The sequence below is a fragment of the Pleurodeles waltl genome, chromosome 3_1 (genome assembly GCF_031143425.1).
Source record: "Pleurodeles waltl isolate 20211129_DDA chromosome 3_1, aPleWal1.hap1.20221129, whole genome shotgun sequence".
Classification (NCBI taxonomy): domain Eukaryota; kingdom Metazoa; phylum Chordata; class Amphibia; order Caudata; family Salamandridae; genus Pleurodeles; species Pleurodeles waltl.
Window position 1 is genome coordinate 2,001,479,271 of NC_090440.1, and position 26,239 is coordinate 2,001,505,509.

At 43.0% G+C, this 26,239-nt stretch overlaps 1 protein-coding gene across 5 annotated transcripts in view; it reads left to right on the forward strand.

Annotated features, from left to right (window-relative positions):
* Window positions 1-26,239, forward strand: part of BRIP1 (BRCA1 interacting DNA helicase 1) — a 967,251-nt gene that overhangs the window by 728,980 nt on the left and 212,032 nt on the right. The gene's annotated exons all lie outside the window — the stretch shown is intronic.

Consider the following 26,239-nt stretch of genomic DNA (forward strand, 5'->3'; position numbering starts at 1 on the left):
ATACCTTCAATTATTTGCAAAAGCGTGCTGTGATTTACAGAATCAACATTACCCTCCTGGTGCCACTGCATGATCTGTAATTATTCTGGTGGTGTGACACAATGCAAACGTGTGCTTTTCCCCCGAGTAATCCAAAGAACTGAGAGGCCCATTTTGCATTGTGAGTTTTGTTTAGGAGTACTTCTGTATGTGCAGGTGTGGCCACTTTCTCAACACAGTGCAAAGATTTATTTCTGCTGAATAATTTGTTAACCCTACCGGAAATGTCCAGCTAACAGAGCAGTTGGATATACATTGTAGACTCAGTCTTGACGTATACTTTCACGTATTTCTTACAGGATGCCTTATTAAAGGTTCCTAGTTTCCATAGTTTCTAGGAAACTTTAATCAGACAACTTTTGTCCTGATAAGACCCAAAGGCGGACTACAAGTCAAATCATCGACATTGCTTTCAAAATATATTCTGGTTCGCCACGTGATACCATATATGAACAGACAGGATCTCCGCTTACTTTTGTTTGATATAAAATCATATACAACCTTGGAATCTGTTCAGTCTCTTGTTTTATGTTGTTTACATATTACTTTAATGTCTGAGCACTGAGACCTCTGCAGTCATTTTGATACATTCTGAAATGTATATTGTTCTGATATTAAAAATGAGAAAATCATCATCATGCAGGAAATTGTGTCCTGCATCTTTTTGATCCATTGGTTATGATACAAGTTACAAATTGAGTTTGCACACTGTGAAAGCAAGTAGACGTATTGGTAAATGAGCCCCTTGAGATGTTTGTTTGACTTGTTACACTTACTCTGCTTCTTGTGGGCAGTCACAATGGTCCTTGTGTTGTATACATATGTTCCCTAAAAATCACATCAAAACCTGGTCAAGACTTTATATTTTGTGCAATTCAGGGTACTCCATGACATTGTGGCTTATGTTCTCTCCACCATTATGTACAGTGTGGGGACTATAACGCACTTGTCAATCAATTAATAGAACACCTACCATGTCCTGACGGCGGATAAAGGTGTTGTGCGGGCCATAGACAAATCCATGATTTCCTCAAGAAGAGGAACACATTCTTGGCTGCTTGCATAGTGGAAGATAGGTATCCATGCAAAGCCGTTGAAAGGTTTACCTTACAGCAGCTCCACCTCAGTCAATTTCCTAATACTTCATTTTTGTATAGTACAACATAAAGCAAGTTGGAAAACTACGAGGCTGCCTGAGGTGGGCACTGGGGTCAATATACATGACTCTCCTCCCTCTTTTGTTGCTTAGAGCAGACTCTACAAACACGACGTGGTCAAGTCTTTTTAGCTGTTTGAGTAATTCGGTCGGCAAAATGTTGATCCTGCAGCCTTGCCACGTCCTCCAGAGCATATGAAGTGAATGCTGCTGTTTCTGTAGCATCAAGACTTTTAATGACGGTCAACTGAGAGTCAAGGAAAGAAATGAGTCTTCCTGTGGTGGTCTGATGATAAACAACATCGGGGCAGTGCTCTGGGATTTCTTGAGCCTTTTACAAACAAGTTCATGCGGGAATCCTTTGCGGCAACAGCGAACTGCACTGCATGCCACAGTGCCAGCTTTGTACAGCTCACTGAACAGCACTATTCCCATATAGAAGTTGTCCTCATAAAGGTTATAACCTTTGTTAAGGAGTGGCTGTACATGCTCCTTTACAGTCTTTTCTGTGACTCCTGGTGTGGGAGGGCTAGCTACAGGGTTTAGAGTGGAGTCCTTCCCTTTATACACTCTCAAGCAGTACACACAGCTAATAGAGCTCTCACACAGCGTGTAGAACTTGATGCCATAGCGAGCTTTTTTGCTGGCAATGAACTGACTGAACAGCTGCTGCCCTTTGTACGGGATGAATGACTCACCAATCGCCATATTTGTTCTAGTAGTATAAATCTCTTGAAACCTGGCAGACAAATGTTCCATGTCAGGCTGAATTTTCAACAACCTGTCATGGGCTGGATGGTCCTTGGGCAATGCAGCAGAATTGTCACAGAGATGCAGCATACGCTGCAGTATCAAAAAATTATCTCTGCTCATGTAAGGTGCAAAAATGGTGGTCACCCAAACCATGTGAGTAGAGCAATAGGGCTTCAAGCTTGGTTTGTGCGCTAACTCCATTTTGGGCGTAAGGCCCCAAAATATCTTCAACTCCTCAAGTGAAGAGGGAGTCCACAGGTGTGCCCTACAATGAGGCTGTAGGGTGCCCTCATGCTCCCTCAGAAATTGTTTGGCACGTAAAATTGCATGTTGCATAATTTGCTCAAGGAATTCAGTATCGAAAAAGAGATGGTTGTAGTCAATTGGCAGAACATTGGCCATATTGACTTTATATACAGCATCACCAGTGAAAGTCAGAATTTGGGGCTGAACTAAATTGGGGGGCTGCCAAGAAAGCACTGTGTGCTTGCTGCCGCATGTGCCTGCTCTCTGGGTTGATCTAACCTGCTATGGTTGCTCCGCTTCCCAGACTGTGCTTGCGAAGGGAAAATACGACTACCATCATCATACCCCTCAGAATCGCTGGACGATGAGTCGACGGATAGAACTCTGCCAACTGAAAAATCACTTCCAGATTCTGCTTCATTTTCCTCTTTTTCAGATGTTGCCTCAGTATCTGCTATTTCAGTCTCTGATCCTGCGTCAGAGCTGTCCTCCATAACCCGAGTTACGGCCTAGGCAGCAGTCATCCACGAGACACCATCTCTGCTAATGGCTAAAACCGTCCTTCTAAAATGCTGTTCTACATAGAAGGCAGAAGTATTGTTCTAAATCAGTTTGGGTGGTGTGCGTGTGTGTGTGTGTGTGTGTGTGTACAACAGTAAGTAAACACAACATTTTTATCTGGTTTCCTGAATGTGCAGTTTCTCCAAATACACAGTATTACTTCACCTTGCCACATACTCTATACCATAGCATACGTTTGACATGACTTATGCTAAACTTTATTAGGGGACCTACTGGGCCATTACCAGTATGAAAGTAATTTACTTAAACCAAAAATCTAGCTTTGTCAAAAAGCACAGACATGCTCCTTGTAAAACCTCACAGTGCTATCACCAGGGTCACTGGTGGCCAACTGATACACTGGGGTGGGAGTGCGAGAGAGAGTGCGGGTGTCCGCCATTGGCCGACATCCGCAGTAAAGAGGTTAAAGGGGTTACAGCACAAGAGGTAGAGGTTAAAATGTTGATTTACACAGATGACGCTCTGCTTACCGCTGCAGAACCATTGACCACCTCTCTTCACAGTCATAAAGACCACATGGTTCTTCTGGCTACAAAACAACTCGGTAGATGTGTGCAACACTACAATGTAAACAATAGCATGCCTACGTTTTCTTTACAAATAGGACAATTTAGGTGGGTTTCATTGTGGCTGAAATGTTTAGTGTTATGGCCTGATAATGTAATAAGAGATGATAATACTTGTGGGATGAAATAATGGCAGGTCTCTAGAAGTACAATGGCCTAACTACATTTTAAAGAGGCAGAACACAGACCATGAAAATGATGCAGGCACTGAAATTGAACTATGTATTGAAATGGTAGTGTTGGTTGTGATTCCGAACATATTACAGAAGATCATACATTGTTTTGCAAATCCTACTTTTTTTGGGGGGAGACATGGTTACAAATACTAGAGAAGAGTGAAACATTAATGTTTATGGGAAGACAGGAGAAACTGGGACCAAATTCCATTCATAGGATGAACAAGAGTGTATGGTGTAGAACAGTGGTCTTCAAACTTTTTTATGCCTTCCCCCCCCAACCGTCTCTCCCTCTGTCCTGTGAAAAAAAAATCATTGGGCCCGCCCTCTTTATTTTTCATATTTTATTAAATTAAACTGTCAATGTTTAAATAGATCTACACTTATTCAAACATTGTAGTTAAGTTCCGTAACTATTTTTAAAAATGCAGTCAAATACATGATATTACACATACTATTCTGGTCAGGAAGACCTTGATATTGTGTAAAATTATCTACAGTGTGATTATTGGGGGTGTAGGGGTTTAGAAGAGTATTTGGAGTCCCTTCCCTTTTGACACATACTCCCAGCTTGGGTATGAATGATAAAACAAGTTTGTGATGGCCTGTTACAGAGCGGTTTACTGCTGACCATTTTTTTCAGCTTAAAACAAAGCCAGGTTACTAGCATAATGCTTCTTTTGGCCAGAGCCTCCCGCATCCCCTAGGATCACTTGAGATGCCCCTAGGGGGCCCACTCTCCAGTTTGAAGACCCCTGGAGTAGAGAGTACAGATTGATGCAGTAGATTTTTGGCTACATTTAGAGGCTACATGGTGGGGCAGTCAAAAAAGTAGGACGGGATGAATGGTTTTATGTGTTTGGAAGGTAAGGAATTTTTTAGATGTTTCAGCTACACAATTCTCCATGCAGAGATGCCTATAGTTCAGGCACTGCATGGAGATGTTGTGCTTTGGAAGACCGAATACACCTCTGAGATCACTAGCTCCTACGAATCAACAAATCTTTGCTCCCTATAAGGGCATGAGGCCATAGTTTTCTTCTCAGTCGTTATATGATAATATAATAGCAAAAGGGGCAAACATGCAACCTAATGGCTAGAGCTATCGACTTTGGAACTGTATACCAGGTTCAAGTTCTGTCATCGAGTGAACATCCTGTGATCCTGGGCAATTCACTTAATTTCCCTGTGCCTGAAAAAGAAAAAAACCTAGCCTTGTGTAATGTAATCTGGTGCTCATACAAAGAACTCCAATGCCCTTGGGCCAAGTTCATCCTATACAAAACTCCAAATAAAAAAGCTTTTTGGAACTAACTGGAAGTGTTTTATTTGATTGGAGATTAAGGAGATAAAATGGACTGCCGTGGTTACCAGTCACAGTGTTAAAGGCAAGGGTGGAATTTGAGAAAATCAGTATACCACGTGGTTGGCAAATCTCTAGAAGTATGGGCACTACTGGTAATGTAAAATAGTTTCTTGCAGGATCCTGCTTCTAATCTGATACTGACTGCAGACAGTGTCCTGTACACTAGTGGTAGAATTGGTTTTGGGAACCAGTTGGTGTAGTGTGAGAAGCAGTTGGACATGCAGGTTACTTCCTTGCATTCACAAAAAAAACACTTTTCTTCTCCATCGCCTCTTTCCTGTTTACAAATACCGTGAAGAATAGGCTATTGATGTGGTTCTTTATTGAAATGAGGCATGGTTGCTATTCCAAATATTTAATGAATCCTATGAAGAAGATATGCCTATGTCTAGTTTTGCTCATTCTGAATATTTTGCGTCTGGAGCAGAAATTCTAAATTGTGATGATTGTACAAATCTTTCAAGGTTCAGAATCACTAGGCTTACCTTTATGTGCCTATTTAGCATTGTGGCAGAAAATGTTTGACAACAGTATGTGATAGAAGCAGTTGAATTGTTGATTGGCTTGATGTGTGCTCTAAATGTTCACCACAGTTATTACCATGGCTTCTGCCCTTTTACGCCAACAGCAGTGCTTAATGTGTAAAATAATGAGTGACTGTGCCCGAAGCACTGCTCCCGCAGTGCTAGTAATAGTCAGTGCACCAAATTCCAAGGCTGCATACCGTTGAATTCATCACAGGCCTCTTTATTCTACTACCAGACACTGCTGGCCCTTTATCTCATTGTTGCTGGCACTTACTTTCTCCATTTGTGCCCGTTTTCCTGGCTTTCTCCTCCTCCATCTTTTCAGTTTGTGTTTTTTCTTCTCTAGCTTGCAATAAATATCCACTGAGGAAAAATAAGCGCTGGTCCCCAAAAATTAGTGATGGTGGACCCAAGCGGCAACCATCAGCTCAAATTAAGCACTGGCCAACTAATAGTACTAGACCACACTAGGAAAAAACGCTTCATGACTCTTAAAAAATATATATATATATATATATATACATATTTCAGAGCCTGTATTAGGATGCATATGTATTTGTTGGGACTAATTACTACTTTGAAAACTAACTTGGTGCTTATACTATTTGATTACTCATTTGGGTTTCTAGTAGTTAGTCCTAAGGAAGTCATTTTCAGTTGACCTAAATTGGCAATATATAACACTATGTTATCCTAAATAGTTGTGCTTACGGGGCTTGGCAGTCCCAGATATTTTCTGGTTGTGCATTTAGAGAAATATGGGGCAGGACTAAAAGAATTACTAATAAAAGGGAAGAAGATAATGATGTCATGGATAGCAAGGAAAGATAGTCCTAGTTAGGTTTGGAGAGACCAAGCTCATACTTTCATACAAAATGTGTCTTGCATCAGATAATTTTATTTCCTTTCTCCCGTGTGCTGTGATTTGTGAACCAGAGTTTATCCTAATCAAGACTTCTGTGTGAAGTAGAAGGATAGCAGAGAGTAGCACACATGCTTGATAAAGAAGGTGAAATTTCACTTTAAAAAAAATCTCAAGATCTTTCTTCAGATAATGCATCAGTTTTGGTGGTGGTTATGAAACCTCAAAGATTGAGATAGGGTACTCCTAGGTCTTGAACTCCTTGCAAATGAGGAAGACATTTCCAAGAGCCTGCTGATGCATATACACCCATAAGGCATTATATGCACCCAGAGATAAAGTACTGAGTATGGACTGCTGAGCAAACAATGAAAATTACAAAAGGCAAGGAATATTTAGGAAGGAGACATACAAAATACAATCCATTGGTTGCAGAAGTCCTATTATTTGCCAAGAACAAGAAATAAAATATAGTGTAACCCTGACTTAATAACATGAACAGTGACGGTTTTGAATCTCAACTCTCACCGAATTTCAATTCACTTGGGTTCACAGTGAACACCTACCTGTCCCTCAAGGAACCCATTGCAAAAAAAACTCTCAGATACTAGCTCCCTCTTCTAAAGAAACCATCCCATTTCTCCCAGGAAGTGACTTCAGAACTGCTGTTTAGATCCTTGTGCTTTTACATCTAGATGATAGTAATGTCCTACTCCATGACCTCCAAGATTCCACACTGGCCCCCCCTTGGGGGCATTCTACACTCCCCAACCCTTCTCATCAAAGGCCTGTAGAAATATGGTGACATCACCCCAACCCTGATGGAACACCATTGGCTCCCCTTGCCAACCTAGATCATCTTCAAAACTAACCGCAGCATTTACAAACCCATCACAACCAGCATCCTTGCTTATCTTGAAGCCAATCTCACCATCTCCTGTGGTTCTCGTCACACCTGCAGGCGAGAACACCATCAGACTGCAGACTAAGAAGTGTAAAAAGAAATAAACAACTTAACAAGCCTTTTCCATCTATGCACCCGGAATCTGGAAAAACAACCCTGTATCCATCAGGACCGTCTCAAGCTGCTTCAGTTTAGGAAAGAGTTGAGTACTCAGCTCTATAATGAACACATCACAATGCATTAACCATCCACAACTCATCTTCCTCTCCTATTACATGTCAACTTTAACTATGCCTTTAACCAGGTACAGTGCTCCGCTGCCTTTCAGCTAGGTTCGTGCTACCGATGTACCATGTACATACATACAAGGTACAAACCAAATACAAAGGCTTTTTCCTGGAAAATTGTGACTTATGCTGTGAACAATGTAAGTGGAGTTTTGGTCATCTGCCATGGAGCTGCAACATATTCAAACCAATTTGGAAATAAACACTAAGTAAATACAAAGAACTCACAACTGAAACAATTCCCGTCCAATTGTGGATTCTTCTGTGGGACCTTGACTACGAGAACTCAGGTTATCGGGTGGGCTTTCAAAATGGCAGACTCATTCTTCACTTCCTTGTAGCAAGACAAAATGACTCAAAAGGTAGGAAAGACAGAGGTAACTACTGGTGAGATTCATGATGGTACATCCCGGCAGTGGAGAACATGACCGTAGTAATTATGTAACAGAACCTGTACTACCAATCCCAGCATACATTGATCCCTCTTATGTTTCCGGCAGAGAAGCAGGAGGCCGAACCCTACTGAGCAACTTTTCCTATAGATGTTAACAGTGAAACAACAGAGGAGTTAGACGCTAACGGGAAATAAATGCCATGTTTTCCGTAGGATAACCATCTGTAGGGGAGCTCATGGTTGTTACATACATGTTGTGTCTGAGAGCTGTAAACTATTTGTTGATGGTAAACGTGTGCATATAATTCTTATTGCCCATAAGAGTCATCGGTTACCTGTGGTCTGGCGTGAATGATTTGAAAGGGCAGTGATTCCAGCTGTTCCTTAGGAGGGGAAGGGTGGTTGGATGCAGGTGACTAAATCTACGAGTAGTCAGCCGAGGTGTGCATTTTCCGTTTGACAATGTCTCCTGAATTCTATTGATTGGTATTCGCATTTCCTGAGTCCTCTAATATTTTTTGTGTGGTACAATTACTCTGTAATGGCCCAAAAGTGACGTGTTAAAATGTTAGCAATCAGATTTGAATAAAAACAGAATAACACGGTATGAACAGTTGCAAGCGTTTTGCTCTTGTGCGAGGTCTTGTGATAAAAGAGGGGGGCGCCTTGCTGCCTGGTACACTGGGGAATTGTCACATTGATTCTGAAGGGGAGTGTTGACAGAGTGGACGGTGTGCATTGTGTTACTTTTCAGTGTGGGCCAGACTTTTAATTCATTTAATTGATTTCTTAAAAATAGGAAGTGAAAGTCTGCAAAAAAATCCATTAAATAACTGTATCGGGTTTATGGGTGGTTATAAAGAATTTATAAGGCCTGTAATGGCCAAATTGATACCAGTGTGTATGTGTACATTACTTTGTGTTGCAAACCATCCTTACCGCATCTCCCCATGGAATAACGACTGGCTGCTGCAATGTGGTGTGCAGAAGCTCGCCTCCATCTTCGTCATTACATTCCGGAATATAAAATGGATGATTGTGCAGAAAATAAGAGCTCACAGTGTGTTATTCACCAGCTGCAATGTCACCGGAGAGTGAGTGGTGGGAACGTTAGGCTTTTGTTCTAGAAATGTAAGGAACACTTTAGAATATAATAAGTTCTACATGCTTCCTCTTAATAAAACATTTCAAAGCCATCTTTGAACCCAGTCTTACTTTCTGTCACCACATTTTGTGTTAGGCGTACTTTTCATATTCAGCTTTACGAGACGAGGATAACCCGTTAATGAATTGTTACTACATGGCTGTGTTAGAGGCTTGATTGCTTCTTGGCGCTGCGTTGACAGCAGCAGTATGTTGTGCAAGATAATAGAAAAAGTATCCAAGCTTTAAGCTATTCTGGAAACTGTTGTGCTGGCTGGAAGGGGGGTGGCGGGAATTTTATTGCCACCTCTGCCGGTCGCCCTGGTTGTGCCCACCTTGCACGCTGGTTACATCACTAGCACAACACAACTTTCCTCCTTTAACCCCTTGGGTGTCCGGGACAAGGTGGTTATGTCCGCTGCCGTGGTGCTCAGGCGCCAGGGACGTAATCACATCGTCCTGACATGGGCTCTCGGGGGGAGCGTGAGGTCGTGGCACCCCCTCCCCTGGGCAGGGATGGAATGGGAATCGCTTTAGCATTTCTTCTCTGATCACATGGAGGGGGCGAGAAAGGCATCAAAGGAAAGGCCTTTCCTTTCCTTCGATGTCTCTCTCTGCATTTCTGCTGCCCGAGTTTTTTTGTTGTTGTTTACAATAAAGGGAAGCGACCCCTTGGGGGCAAATTATTTCAGTGCCGTTTCTAAACCCCCCACCCACCGAGGGGTAGAAACTTCTAGACATCAGGGCTAATTTTTTGTTTGTTTGTTTCTTTTCTTTTTTTTTTTTTTAGATGTGGGGTGTGACCCCTTAGACAAGGATCTCTCCCCTGGGGCAAAATTAACTATAGGCCATTTGCAGATCGGCCAATTCTTTTTTTTAGGCCAATCTGCCTCCAAGTGGGGCAGAAACCACTAGACATCACAGATTTTTTGGTTTAGGTCTGTTTCATGTGAGGAGTAGCTCCCCTGGGGGGGACAAATTTGTTTTATGCCATTTCTACATCCCTTGGGGGCAGATCGGCCTATTGCTTTTAGGCCGATCTGCCCCAGGGGGGTCAGAAACCACTTAGACACCAGGGATTAGTGTGTTTGTATGTGTGTGTTTTGTTTGGGGGCACCCCCTTGGGCAAGGGTTGCTCCCCATGGGGGCACATCACTGTTGGCCATATCTGCCTCCCTTGGGGGCAGATCGGCCTATTTTTGGAAGGCCCATCTTCCCCCTATGGGGGCAGAACACCCACCAGAGACCAGGGAAGATTTTTTTTAAAAATAAATGGGGCCAAAGTTGTTCTTCCCACCGGTGGGCAGATGGGGCAATTACCCCCGATCCACTCCCCTGGGGGGTGGGGGAGGCAGAAAGCCATTCCTATCATTAACTGGATGGAGGCTAAAAGCACAAAAAAATAGTAAAAAGGGGGTATGTCCCAGTAAAATGCTAAAATTGTGTTGAAAAATGTGGTTTTCTGATTCAAGTCTGCCTGTTCCTGAAAGCTGGGAAGATGGTGATTTTAGCACTGCAAATGCTTTGTCGATGCCATTTTCAGGGAAAAAACACAAGCCTTCTTCTGCAGTCCTTTTTTCCCCCTTTTTTAAAAAAAAATAAAAATTAACTTTTTGCTGTATGTTGGCTAATTTCTTGGTCTCCTCCAGGGGAACCCACAAACTCTGGGTACCTCTAGAATCCCTAAGATGTTGGAAAAAAGGATGCAAATTTGGCATGGGTAGCTTATGTGGACAAAATGTTATGAGGGCCTAAGCAGAAACTCCCCCAAATTGCCAAAAAAAGGCCTGGCACCTGAGGGGGGAAAGGCCTGGTAGCGAAGGGGTTAATTTAAACAAAAAACATAACCATAAATGGCATATCAACAACATTCTAGTCCAGTCAGTGGGGTGCCCTTGGTCAACTCAGGGCACCATCAGCAGTAGCAAACAGCTCGTTACTAGTCATGCAAAAGTTCTTGATTTACCAATGATCGAGAAACAGCAGAAACAGAGGTGTATTTTTGTCACCCGGGTCAGGGCGGAGGTCACTCTCTAATTGATGGACGAGTAAAAGGAGCGAACTCTGAGATACAGGAAAGCAATTTGACAATACTTTTATGGTAGAGGATTAACACAGAGACCCGTTGTGCATGCTCAGAGAGGTGATCCCATGTCATTGAGAGCATGAGGCAATGTACAAAGAAACTCAACTGGACTCCTTTTTCAGTGGTAGTCTGCCGCTCACTGAGCGCCGACATAACATGCGCTCAAGGTACTGGATCGTAGAATTGTATTGAACAAATTGACATTTTCATCTCTTGATTATAAATCTCCCTTCTTCTCTTGATCCTTTTCAGTCTGTATTTAAAGCTTTCCTTTGGGTTATTTTTAACCACTTCCATCATTTCATATTTCCTAGCTCCTGGTTTTCCTTTGTTGGTTGCATTTTCACTTTCAATTATGTTGCCTTTCCGTGGTAACTGTTTCATAAAAAGTAGAAACCCTGCTTTCTTAGTAGTAGTTCTGTGAATAAGTGCAGATTTACTATGTCTAGGAATTCACAAACATTTCTGTTTGTATGTCTGGAATGCTGCGCCACGTATGGGTTTCCATGGGTAGTACTGGGACTGTTGTGACTTGATTCCCATGCTCCTGTTTCCCCAGTAAAGAAGTGTACATATTATACAACTCGGCGCCGTGGAACTACAGCCAAAGCTAAAAAAAAAAAAAAAAAATCTCCAGGGTACATGTCTCCTTTATGTGCACTCAGACCAAGTTTGGCTGCCATCAATTCTCCTTCCCACATTTGAGAGGGAGTTACTCTTGCCACTTGGTGGAATAGATCTCCAACCAGATCCCAGGCGGGAAAGAGTCAGATCCAAGTTTTTAAATGCCCACAAACTCACAAGTTTTCAGGCGGCTATAAACTTGCAGGGCAAACCATTTCTTGATGTATGTATCCTTGCATCTTCTTCCAGCAGTGGGAGCTCCTCCCTTCCTTTTTCGGTCGCAGCCTACCAACAGTGCAGCTGTCGGTTTGCTAAAACCATCTTGGCGACTTTCAGAAAGTTGACCTAGGAATGTATTCCGCTCGTTGATTACCATTGGCTTTGTGGACTACCTCACACTTTCCAGTTTTCCATTTGCTTGCTTTTCTGGTACAGTTTGTCCCTCCGGTTGCCTAAACCGTGTTTTCTGTATCCTTGCACAAACTCACTTTCTGTTAGCAGTACTTTAAATCTTGTTCTTAGCTTGTCACATTTGCTGTGAATTCAAATACTGAGATCAAATCTGAGGTGCGGTCTTCCAAGGGTGCTTTTTTACTTTTCTTTCGCTGACTTCCAAGTGAGAGGATGTTTGTGACAATCTCGGTGGATACTGGGGGGAGGGGTTGGAAAGGTTTTTTTTCTAGTACGCAACAACGTTTACCTCTTAGCTGCTGGGCCTTTTCCCCACAGTGCTGAGACATTTTTTGGCTATTTGGGGTAGTTTGCGCTTAGGCCTTCATAACTTTTTGTCCACCTAAGCTATACACGCCAAATTTGCGTCCTTTTTTTCCAACATCCTAGGGATTCTAAAGGTACCCAGAGTTTCTGGGTTCCCCTGGAGGAGACCAAGAAATTAGCCAAAAATACACCTAAATTTTTTTTTTTTCAAACAAATGGGAAAAAAGGGGTGCCGAAGAAGGCTTGTGGTTTTTTCCCTGAAAATGGCATCAACAAAAGGTTTGTGGTGCTAAAATCACCATCTTCCCAGCTTTCAGGAACAGGCAGACTTGCATCAGAAAACCACATTTTTCAACACAATCTTGGCATTTTACTGGGACATACCCCATTTTTACTATTTTTGGTGCTTTCAGCCTCCTTCCAGTTAGTGACAGGAATGGGTGTAAAACCAATGCTGGATCCCGGAACGCTAAGCATTTCTGAAAAGTAGACAACATTCTGAATTCAGCAAGGGGTCATTTGTGTAGATCCTACAAGGTTTTCCTACAGAAAATAACAGCTGAAAAATAAAAATATTGAAATTGAGCTGAAAAAAACAGCCATTTTTCTCAGAGTTTTACTCTGTAACTTTTTCCTGCAATGTCAGATTTTTTAAAGCAATATACCGTTACGTGTGCTGGACTCTTCTGGTTGCAGGGATATATAGGACTTGTAGGTTCATTAAGATCCCTAGGTACCCAGAGCCAATAAATGAGCTGCACCTTGCAATGGGTTTTCATTCTATACCGGGTATACAGCAATTCATTTGCTGAAATATAAAGAGTGAAAAATAGGTATCAAGAAAAACTTTGTATTTCCAAAATGGGCATAAGATAAGGTATTGAGCAGCAGTGGTTATTTGCCCATCTCTGAATTCCGGGGTGCCCATACTAGCATGTGAATTACAGGCCATTTCTCAAATAGACGTCTTTTTTACACACTGTCTTACATTTGGAAGGAGAAAATGTAGAGAAAGACAAGCGGCAATAACACTTGTTGTGCTATTCTGTGTTCCCCCAAGTCTCCCGAAAAAATGGTACCTCACTTGCGTGGGTAGGCCTTATGCACGCAACAGGAAAGGCAGCATGGACACATCACATTTTTACATTGAAATCTGACGATTTTTTTTTTTAAGTGCCTAGCTGTAGATTTTGGCCTCTAGCTCAGTTGAATCTAGGGAAACCTACAAAACCTGAACATTTTTTAAAACTAGACACCTAGGGGAATCCAGGATGGGCTGACTTGTGGGGCTCTGATCAGGTTCTGTTACCCAGAATCCTTTGCAAACCTCAAAATGTGGCCAAAAAAACACTTTTTCCTCACATTTCGGTGACAGAAAGTTCTGGAATCTGAGAGGAGCCACAAATTTCCTTCCACCCAGCGTTCCCGATTAAAATTATACCTCACTTGTGGGGGTAGGCCTAGTGCCCGCAACAGGAAATGCCCCAAAACACAACATGAACACATCACATTTTGACAAAGAAAACAGAGCTGTTTTTTGCAAAGTGCCTAGCTGTGGATTTTGGCCTCTAGCTCAGCAGGCACCTAGGGAAACCTAGCAAACCTGCACAGTTTTGAAAACTAGACACCTAGGGGAATCAAAGATGGGGTGACTTGTGGGGCTCTGATCAGGTTCTGTTACCCAGAATCCTTTGCAAACCTCAAAATGTGGCCAAAAAAACACTTTTTCCTCACATTTCGGTGACAGAAAGTTCTGGAATCTGAGAGGAGCCACAAATTTCCTTCCACCCAGCGTTCCCCCAAGTCTCCCGATAAAAATGGTACCTCACTTGTGTGGGTAGGCCTAGTGCCCGCGACAGGAATAGATCACACAACGGTCAATGTTGGTACTTACATGAGGCAACTGTTGACCCTGGGGTGATCCATTCCTTACACAGGCACTAGGTATAGGCACTCAAGTGGGGTAGTGTTTTTTCAGGACAGGTGAGGAATCACTGGGTGGTAGGAATTTTGTGGATCGCAGCATATTCCTGTAGTTTGTGTGACAGAAATGCAAGAAAAATAGGGTTTTTATTCAACATTTCAGCTTTGCAGGGTATTCTGGGTAAGAAAACTTTGGGGAATCCACACAAGTCACACCTCTGTGGACTCCCCCGGATATCTAGTTTCCAGAAATGTTGGGGTTTAGTATGTTTCCCTATATAGCCGCCAAACCCAAGACCAAAAACACAGGTGCCTGCTTTACAAAGCCAGTTTGTTTTGTGATAGATAATTTTGATGTCTCCACAATACAATTTGGGCAATGGAATTCGGGGCTGAACTAAATTGGGGAGCTCCCAAAAGAGAATCCTCTCTGTGCTTGCCCCCGCATTCACCTGCTGTCTGGGTTGGGCTAACCCACTATAACCAGAGTGACGTCAGCAGCAGTCATCCATCAAGATGCCATCTCTGCTATTGGCTAAACTGTTACTCTAAAACACTAGCCTACATAGACAGTCACAAAATTGCTGGTGTGTGTGTGTGTGATACGTGCAACAGTAGAGACCACCTTACCTGCGCTTCTTCCCTCAATCAGCACGTTCTTTCAAGACACTCAAACACCTTGTCACATACCGTTCGTCACAGTCTTTAGCACCTCCTGCGCCCAGTCCAACAATCATTATTGGTGCTCCCACTCCCATGTCCTCCTCCTCCTCGGATTCCCCCATTACCACCCAGCAAACGTGCTCTTCATCTCTCCATAGCCACCCCTCACCCCCGCACATACATTTCATTTGTATTATAGCGCAGATAGTGGCTGACTTTACTAACATACTCAGCTATTTACTTAAAATACAGATTTGCTCTTTGCAGTAGTCATATAAACCTTCTGCGCTTGTTTATGGCACTAATACTGCCACTAGACAAAAGTCTGATCCTTTTGTAGCAGAAACATAATCACAAGACTTACTTGACTTCTTTATTGCTGCCTAGAAGCTACCGTTGAAATGCGTCAGTTGAAGTATGTGCACTGCTTTGAAGACGCAAGCTGCAACTGCAAGACAACTGGTGGCAAATATATATATATATATATATATATATATATATATATAGATATAGATATATCTATATATATATATATATATATATATATATAGATATATATACATATATATATATATACATATATATATATAGATATATCTACATGGATATATCTATCTATAGATATATCCATGTAGATAGACATATCTATCTACATGGATTGATATATCTATATATAGATATCTATCTATCTATATATATATATATATATATATATATATATATATATATATATATATATATATATATATATGTGTGTGTGTGTATTTTTTTTAATGTAGTTGTAGGGTTTCCTTGGGGCCACGGTAGCTCTTCTGTGTCTCCCAGGGGTAAAAAAAAAAAAAAAAAATGAAAATCCTCGGGTGCGACGCAACCGAGGATTTTCGAAACCCCTCTCTGGTGTCGGCCACTGGTCATGACCAGCACCAGGGAGGTAGTGCGGGCGTCGGCCACTGGCCGACGCCCGCATCAAAGGGGTTAAACAAACTGTGTAAGTATTTTAGCATATTTTAGAATTACCAAAGCACAAATTAAACACTTTTTTTTATTATTTATGAAGGGTGTTGGAAACTTATACTTTAATATGATCAAAACAAATCATTAAACTAGGTGACACAATTTACACCCATCATCTGTGTACCGTATAGTTTTATAAGTAAAACTGTATATCTGTGCAAATGTAATGGCCATTTCTATTGAAAATGTGTTGCCTGTAATGGCTTTGTGGTACCACACCATGAATACTGCACTATACACCACTCCATTCTACTCTGCACCACTCCACTCTACGCTCTACTTTGCACTACTCCACATTACACCACTCCATGCCTCTCCACTGTGCACCATTCCACTCTAAGCCTCTGCACTCTATGGCACTTCATGCTACACCTCTCTGCTCTACCCTGGACAACTCTACTGTAGGCCAATGAACTCTTTGCCACTCTACACTAATGCACTCTACACCATTCCAGTCTAGGCCACACCAACCTACTCTGCACAACTCCACTCCACTGTACTCTGCTCCACTCTGCAACACTGCACTCTATGTCACTGAACTATGTGCCAGTACACTCTACAACAATGCCCTTTAATCTCTATCACTCAACTCTGTACCCCTGCACTCTACGCCAGTCTACTGTACGCAAATCTAATCTATTCTGCACCACTGCACTCTATACCACTGCACTCTACCCTGCTTTACTCTACGCCATTGCACTCTGCCACTTGACGCAACTGCACTCTAGCCTGCACCACTCCACTCTACGCCACGTCACTCTACTCTGAAACAATCTACTCTGCATCACTGCACTCTACACCATTCTACTCCACGCCGCTTTACTCTTAACCACTGCACACTACACATCTACTGTCACTGCACTCCACACCTCTGCATTCTACTCTGCATAACTGTACTCTATGCCACTCTACACCACTGCACACGTACACTGTACTCTGCAACACTACAATCTACCACTGAACTCTGTGCCACTCTACTCTGCACCTGGCCACTGTACTCCATGCCACTGCACCATATGGCACTGTACTCTACTCTGCACCACTCTATGCTACTCTACTCTGCACCACTCTATACCACTGCGCTCTTTCCTACTCTACTCTGCACTCTACGCCACTGCACTTGATGCCACTTGACAATACTCTGTGCCACTGCCTTTTGCATCACTCAACTCTCAGCCACATCACGCTATGCCACTCTACCCCACTGCACTGTGTGCCACTCCATTCTACACTATTCTGCTCTAAGCCACTCCACTCTACGCACTTCACACTGCACTCTACACCACTCAACTCTACGGCACTTTATGCTGCAACACTGCTGAATTTAGTGCCACTTCACTCTATGCCACTATACTCTGCAACACTCTACACCGGTCCACTCTACTCTGTGCCACTCTAGTGCATGCCACTCTACGTGACTCCACACTATGCCACTCCAACACATGACACTCTCTGCCACTCCTCTTTACAACACTGTACTCCAATCTTCGCCATTCCCCTCTGACACTCCACGCCACTTTCCTCCATGCCACTGTTAGCCATGCTGAACAGCAGCAACTCTGGTGAACAACATGGCTAAAGCACATTGGTAAAGCCAATAATAGCTCTTGTATAGATTAGACCTAATGGCTTTTCCAATGCTTGTTATTTTTTTAAGTCACTTTGAAAATCGCCTTTTTTCTGGAGTTATCCCCACCAGTGTACCTTCCATCTCAGTTGTTTTCTTCCAATATTAATCTGGATACACTGGATTGTAATAGCACTTTTATTGTTTCATTATTGCTTGTGTCTAATGTTCCTGGTGGCAGCAACTGATTATAGGATGAGCAGGGCGCTTTTACCTGTTAAGTTCAGTGGGGAAGTTACCCACCTTCCTTTCCTCTACTAAAAGGTCTGCCAGTTCCTTTTAACAGTACCTTTGCTCCATATTTGTTCAGTTTGAGTGGGACATGTGAGGCATAGCGTATTTCTTTGGTGCTTTCCTGTGTGGAAGCAAAAATACCTTTTGGAGACGCCTGTTTGTGTATGACTGGCAAGGTGGATGTTGAGGAACGGTCTGCTACCCAGTGATCTGATGTAGTAGAAAACCAGGGAATGTTCTGAGGCCCTTGGAAGTGCTCAAGTCTCACATGAATGGAGGTTGAGGACAGAAGCCTTGTCTGAAGTGCAGAGAGAGCTCTTGCCCCTTTCCTGCTTCATTTCTATCTAGAGGTGTGTTCGGGACAGTGTTGTGCAGTAGTTAGGTAAGGAAGACACCTTGACAAGAAGACCCTGATAGCATGATGCTCCCCCTCCTTTCCTGACAGATCTGCAAATCATAAGATACTTGGCTGAGTATCCTGAGTGAAAGAGACCCATTCCCCTAAAACCAGAGCCTACCCAAAACAGAGCTGGGCCCTGAGATACACAACTGTATTTTCTAAAGTGCTGTAAATGCTGGATGGGAACCCCTGGTCAGTGGTCTGGGGATTACTCACTGACTGGTGTCCAGGTTCTTCACAGCAGCGTGGGGGGAAAGGTTTACCGAGTTCCAGAGCTAGCGCCCCTTTCATTTAGGTTGTCTGTCATTTTGGGGACAAACCTGAAGCCCTACATCCTTCTAGATGCACTGAAGATGCACATGAAGAAAGGAGCATGCTCCTGAGAAGGAGTACTAGAAGGAGCCCTACAGACGTGTGCTGCCTACAAGAGGAATCCACAGCTCAGCTGCCTGGGAAGGGTTAGCAGCATGAGTGCAGTGTATTGAGCACCTCTTTGTGGAAGGAACCAGTTACCTGGAGCTATAGTGAGTGACTGTTGCCTTTTCATCCCCCTTACTCTCTAGTGCGCCACATGAGCGGTGCCTCTCCGTATGTTTGGAGCCCACCTCAGGGTAATCACTGACCAAGAGGCGAGACATAACCCGCTGGCTGGAAACCAGGCAGCTCACTTGTTCCCCCCAGTCTGCAGCAACCCAGAGTGTGCGGCTGCAGACCTGTACCCAGAGCACAGCAGCACTGTGAGTGACCGCATGCTAGACCGGAGTTGAGGTCTCAAATCGTATCTCCCTTTGTACCTCATTTGCAAGCGGATATCAACAGCCGTACTCCCCTATTGGATTACCATGAATTTCCGCCAATGAACAAGCCTTGAGGCGTAGCTTTGATGGGCTCTCTGGTTCCTTTGGATTAGGGGGTTCGTTCTGCTTCTGCATGAGTTATCCGAGTGCCACAGAAGACATAGGTACATCTCGCGTGCGGTGCTCTGGAGTCAGCTGTTTAGTGGGTGTGCTCAGGGCCCAGGTCTCATATAAAAGGTGAGATGTCCAGTTAAACCAAAGAACTGTGACTGAACGTGAACAGTATAGAGGGTACTCTGGAGACTACCAAGCTTTCACGAGTGGAGTTCGTGTTCATTGGATCGGAGAATCGCCTGAACTAGAAGTTCCAGAGTGCATAGGACGATCCAGAAAAGATAGTGGGAGTTAAACTGTTATACCAAGATGGGAGTCTCCTGATAAAACTGGGGGGCATGCATTTTCCATTAGACGCAGACTTTTGATTACCCTGATTTCTTCGTGTCAATATCTTTATCGGCGACAATAAAAGCAAAGTGTTGTGCTTTTAAATGAATAAAGCACTCTCAGTTTTTTTTTATAAGCTAAGCCATCGGGTGGACAGCCATTTGTTAAAAACTATTTTCTCGCCAGTATCATTGCCTAGTGACAGTGAGGATCAAGTGCTAAATGGGTGTACTGATTTCTCAGTTTTGTGCCTAGTGTGGGAAAGGACCCAGCACAGTAGGAGCTAAAAAGACACAGTTGACCCAATTGCAGTGAAATAACGCCTGTTTGCCCCGAGCCTCCCTCAGCGGTAGAATGTGGGACCTGAACTCTGGACAGAAAACCAGCTATACGGCTGATTTGATACCAGTGCACATTCTGCAAGAAAGAATCTGTCTGTTGTCCTCCTACTGTAGCTCTTATCGCATCAATGCCAGCTTAGACCAGCTGGGCCAGTTATGATGGTGGTTAACTGTGATCCATATGGGGATGGCGAATCAATCAACCTCTGTCCTGCCCAGTAGGCAACAAAGTGTAGTCGGGGAGTTCTCCGAGGACTATTCCTTCAGCCTTCGCCTAGCCAGGTACAGCCAGTCCTTATCCTCAAGGGCAGGGGGCCTGAACTCCCCCCACTTCCACATCTTTTTTGGAAACATGAAGAGTGTCTGTCAGGCTGAGCAAACGTCAGCCTGGGAGATTCTCTTTTTGTTCAAGTTAGGCAGCCAGACACTATACATGCGCTAAATGCTCTTGCGCCTGTCTGTCTGAGCTGAACTCTGCTGGGCTGAGGATTTCAGAGCCCTCTGGGCCTGACCTCAGCCTTGCAGAGCTCGGAGGTCCTCCCCCTCTTTATAAGGGGGCGCCTCACTGATAGACTCAAACCTGGGGACTTCAGTTTTAAGCCTTGAAGTACCCAGTCCGAGTATCCATTAGTGATGCCTTGTTACAGAATGGGGTGGGGTCAGCAACTCTCTCTGACCCTGTCCCATTCTGTGACGAGTAAGGACCTGAGGTCAGCCAACAAGAGGAGGTGGCAGTCTCAACCCTCCAGGAACCCTGGAGGCTTCCTTTCTGTCACCCAAGATCACAGCTGCAGGACTGTAAGTTTTTTTTGTTTATGTTTGGTACATGCATGTGTGTATGTATAATTTTATGTGTATTAGTGCGTGCATGCTGTGAATGGGTGTACATGATTGTGCATGTAGATGGGTGGGTGTGAGTATGTATGTGTGTGCGTCAACACCCTGTCCCCATACTTATGACATCAAGGAGCCCAAATATGGCATGTGTTGAATCTTTCATTAGGGTGCCTGTAACATAGATCTAGGTTTTATATCACTGTGACAGCCCCTCTAATATATTATGTCTGCGTGGGGAGTTTCATAGGGCACTATAGGAGATGTAGGAGCTGATGTGTAGGTAGTAACATTCTCATCTCTCATATGTTAGTGTTAGTATGCCTATCCCTATTGTTGGGCGAGCTCCAGCTTCTGTTAGGTTCGACAATAGGCTGTCTAATTGTAGAAACATTTTCTATGATAGCAGGCAAAACAAGTAAAGTGCTTTGATAGTACAACCATTTTCATTAGTGTGTTCCGGCCTCTCATATTGAGGGGTATACTGACCAGAACTTTACTGACTTGTGCGTCGCTTCAGTTACACACCCTGTGTTTAACTTTATGTAAACTGATATCCAGATATAACAGATATCAAAATGCTGTAGATTGTCATTTCAGCCCTAGCGCAATTAATGTTGCTCTGTCTATCTGTGTCTCTTTACCCAAAGGGAGCATCTGTGATTTTGGCGATTAGTGTGAAGTCCCAATATTTTACCATATTCATTCAGGATAATCAGGAAATTAGGGGCAGAATAGCTTGGATCTTTCCTACACACCGAGGTGTCATCCGCATATTGGGACAGGGAATCAGTATTATTACTTATTCTGCTCCCACAGCCATCCATCTGTTGTCTCAAAAACATGCCAGTGATTCCACCACAAGGACAAATATTGTTGGTGATAACTGGAATCCCTTAGAGGTCCCTCTCACCAGCAGCCAACGTTTTGGCACCATTTTATCAATTGGCACTCCTTTTTGGCTCTCGTACTTTGTAATCTCGTCCCCCTAGTGTACTCTGGCCAAAAGTGTATCCACTACTTGGAACACAAATTTCCATCCTATAGTATTACAAGCTTTATTGATTGCTAGGGAGGCTACCTCTCAGTCTTTCTTATCCTCATCTCTGACGAATATGTGCCAATTATTTTAAATTACATATGGTATTTCGAGGTGGGATGAACCTCATTTGATTATGTTGTGTTAAAACTGTAACTGCTGCAGGCAGTGTCTTTGCAGTGGCACAAGTCAGAATGTTTGTGTCTACTGACACCACTAACAGTGGTCTATAGGATTTGTAGTCTTCAGGATCAATGAAAGTGACCTTTTTAGTGCAACAAGAGAAATAATGCCAAACTGAGACCTACGGGCTGAGGGGCATCTGATTCTTCATGTTTGCTGGACACCTTCCTAGAGGCTGAATCGAATTGACCCCTAACCCTTGGAGACAGCTGTAGGCTCGGGTCATTTTGATGAGTACCTCAAAGAGTTTTAAGGAAAGGCAGACTCTATTAAAAGCAACTACTTGGAACGGATGGAGACCTATGACCTCATATTCTTTTAGATCTTATATGGTTGGTAGACAAGGACTCGGTGGGGCGGGGCTACCTGTCTGTCTACAAACAGCTCACCTCTTTTGTGCCGCAAAGCCCCTACCTCCCCTCCCCCCCACGAATATATAGGCCCAGCAGCTTTTATTGATTTGTTCATATAACTGCTTGATCAGGAGACCATCTGTCTTCACCTTACCTATTCTCCCTAGTTGATGCCCAGTGACCAACACTTCTCAGGGCTTTTTGCAATAGAGAGCCAGTCCTCAAAGCCATGCCTGGAGAGCTTTGATGTCTGGGGTCATTTAAGAAATCGCTGTTTCTGAGTCGCAAAATGGTATGTATCATATTTGCGATTCGGTAGTAGCAATTTCTTTAAAATTACGAATGCTAATACCGAATCACAAATTGTGATACAGACCCCATTCGCACCTATGGGCCTGTAGGCCCATATTTGCACATTTTTTGCATTTCCCAAATTGCAAATTCCTAACTGGAATTCGCAATTTAGGAAATCCTAAACCACAGGGTGCTGGGTGCCTAATGCCCCCTCTGCTGCACCCCAAAAAAATATTTTAAGACATGTAAGGCACACACATGCCAAAGGGGCATGTGTGCGTTACAGGTCAATTTAAAAAATGCATTTTTAATGCATTTTTAAAATTTGCACTTGGTTACCACCAAGTTTTACTTGGTGGTAATTGTGATTCCTTAGTGCCCAATTCGCTTTAAGGAAAAGCTTTATACATGTGCTTAAGAAATTGCAAATAAGGATTCCTCATTTGCAAAATTGCGATTCTCTAAACGGGCAAGCAATTTTAAGGAATCGCTACTTTAGCGATTCCTTAAAATTACATTGCCAATGCCTTTCATACATACTGAAAGGCACTTTTGCATTCGGAAACGGGCATTCGCACCGTCTGCGAATGCAAAAAGGCTTGATACATCTGGCCCTAAAAGTCTTCTAGCTGAACTCTGTACTGCAAGACCCAAGTACCATAGTGGCCTTCATCGTACCTTGTAACTCACTGTTCCATTTTGGTAGCCTCAAGCTGTTCTAGCCTGTCTTGATTGCTGCACTGAAGAGCATCCTTCAGCCTCAATGAGGCTCTCAGAACCAGTCTTGCCTGTATCCACTCTGCCAATATCTCTGCAGCCCCCCTCTACCCCATGTGGTTGCCTGTATTTTCCTGGATGCCTGCGTCAGCTATTTCCTGTAGCTGGCCTCTCTTGCAATATCCAGACAACAAGAATGAGATTCTGTCCCAGTTAATTTGGGCCCAGGTACCTGTGCGCGTGCTGCATGAAGGGCCAGGTACTCCTGCATGCCCTGTTGTCAGCCCAGCCCTGGCCTACTCAGAAAACACCAGCCTCATAGAGGCATCCAAAAGGATTTGTCAAAGTGGACGCCTTGCCCTACCTGGTGTTCATTGGCTTAAGAGAAAATAAATTGTTTAGGGCTCGGCAAGAGTGGACTTGTTTCGCGAAGATGGCCCTTCTCAAAGAGAAGTCAATGAAGAGGTAATGCCAGCACTTGCAGATTGCGCGGTGCTTCAGTAACAGAAAGACCGTCTGTTGTGTAGACGGCCATTTTACCCTAGATCGGTTTAAGTATTCGAGGTGGTCTCTGGCGGCAAACGCTCCCACCTGGCTCCATTGTTTGTTCGACTCAAAGCATCAGATGCATTATTCATGTGAATCTGGCAGCGCCTCTGTCTAGTCGCACGGGTTTCCGCCTTACATGCGCATCCATTATAGCTGCTTGGATTTTTAGGCATGAAAGAATCTCTGCCAATATACTTGTTGTTTAACCTTTTATGAAAATCTAATTGAGTGTAAGGTAGAGGGTAAATAATTCATGAGGAGAAGTTATTGCTGGAGAAGAACCTTGTCACAGCTGTGCAAGAACAAGGGGATCGAGAAAAGGGGCCTTTCTCGTTTCTTAACGGTGGTACAGAATCTACACGGAGGATACTTTCAACTTAAGTTATGAGATCTTAATGGACTATTTCCTCGTTTGTTAAATTTCGTTGTCTTTTGTTAGAAATATATATATGTAGCAGATTGAATCGGGTGTGAACAAAGGTTTAATTATGCTGTCAACCCATATAGGGCAAAATATCCCTTGAATTCTATTCAACCTAATAGTCCTTGCACTTTTTAGATCAGCTTGGTCAGGCTGGTAGGCTGTTTTCACAAACAAATAATCTTTTTAACAGATTATATTGTCCTGTGCTCTTGTCATGAATTAACGAGAGAGATGCTTCAAGCCCTATACAATCCGAGTGAAACAGATTCCCAGCTGACGTTAACATGTGTGACATTTTCTGATACAGTATTGGTTCACCTTTCATCCCTTTGGTGATACCATATTGTTAGTGACATTTTTGGTTTCTGTTTACTCGGGTGCCTTTATGATAAGCGCTTTGTATACTTTGTTTTATGTATTCTATCTGGTTCTTCTTAGGCAGTTGCTCTACTTGTACTTGACCAGATGGTTTTTACAAACATTACATAAACTATCTATTTCTAAATATACCATTTTTTTGCTCATAAATATGTTTCTGGTTCGTTTATCCTTGCGCTCTTCCGTGTCACATTGCATCAGTACATTTTCGCTGGCGTATTGTTGCAAGCTATTCATCTGTTCGCAAATGAACATCACTCTGGTGACTGGCTAATGCAGTTCACCCTGATTTTGTTTTCTTAATCGATTTTGTGACACTATAGTTCTTCTCTCATCCATTGTGCTCCGTGAGTCAAGATTTATTCTGTGTAATGAACATATTCCTTAAGATTACAATTTTTTATTGCCACATCTCAGTTTTGTTCGTCGGTGCTCGCCGTATTTCTTTAGGAGTTATTTATTGTCCATGTTATGGCACCCCGGCCTTTATAAATGAGCATCAGCATCTAATGTGTCAGTTTTTTGCCCCATCTAAGCATAAACAAGTTGAAAAAAATCGATGCAGTTTGTTGATTCGTATTTAGACTGATCAATAGATTTAATTATGGATGGGTTCTTCCCCAGATAATTGCAGGTGCCCATGCCTCCCCTTGTCTCGGCGCATGTGCCAGATTTCACGACGCTTGCGATCTTATGGGCCGCATTCACAAGGGGTAGCCCGTCAAAAAGCTTCAAAGAGCACAAATACAAGTTGGCAGCTTCGCCGCCCCCCCTGGATTTCCATGATCAGTGATGGAAAAAGCCTCACGCTTGACCAGGGTTTGGAAGGATTGCCCTGGCCGTCGCCTTTTATATGAAGACAAAAATTGTGTTAAAATCACAAATTGCATGAATCTACATGGGTGCAACAGAGAATTCATTGCATGGACTCGCAAATATTTAATTTATACCAAATGCGATTTACAACTGCAACAAACATTTTTTACAAGGTAGGTCAGAAGTAATTAGGTTCTTAACTAGAACTCGTTTTCAGTAATATTAATAAAATGATAATAATAATGGGAATTTTAAGATAGGTCAGTTTTTGATGAATATTGATTCGCCCTCTGAAAGGAGCTGAGTCGCCATTGTCGGGATTCATATTGGTGATTATACGGTTTCTTCGTCTCCACAACTTATTCTTTAACCAAATAAATATCTCTCTTGGAACAAAATTAGATATTATATTTAAGTTAATTGGCAGCAGATGTGCACATCACTTACATATATATAACTGCTGGGCAGTCATTTAATGTTCCAGAAGTTTTATGCTGACTGCTTTACCCACTTCCCCCATCACGTTTCCGGGTCAGTGAAAAGACACTTTGATTCCAAAGCAATGTTTATTGAAAAAGAAAATTCCCGCAGCAGACACACGAGTAGCTCTGCATGGCAAAAGGCTTTTAGATCAATGATAGCCCCTAGAGGCCTTCTGACTTTTTGCTCCAACAGAATGCTGATACTATGATTTTATTAGGCAGAGCCCAGTGGTGGCAGAGGCTCTTCTACCTCTGCCAAGGAACGCTGTGAAATATGCTCAGGTATTTTATTATTACAG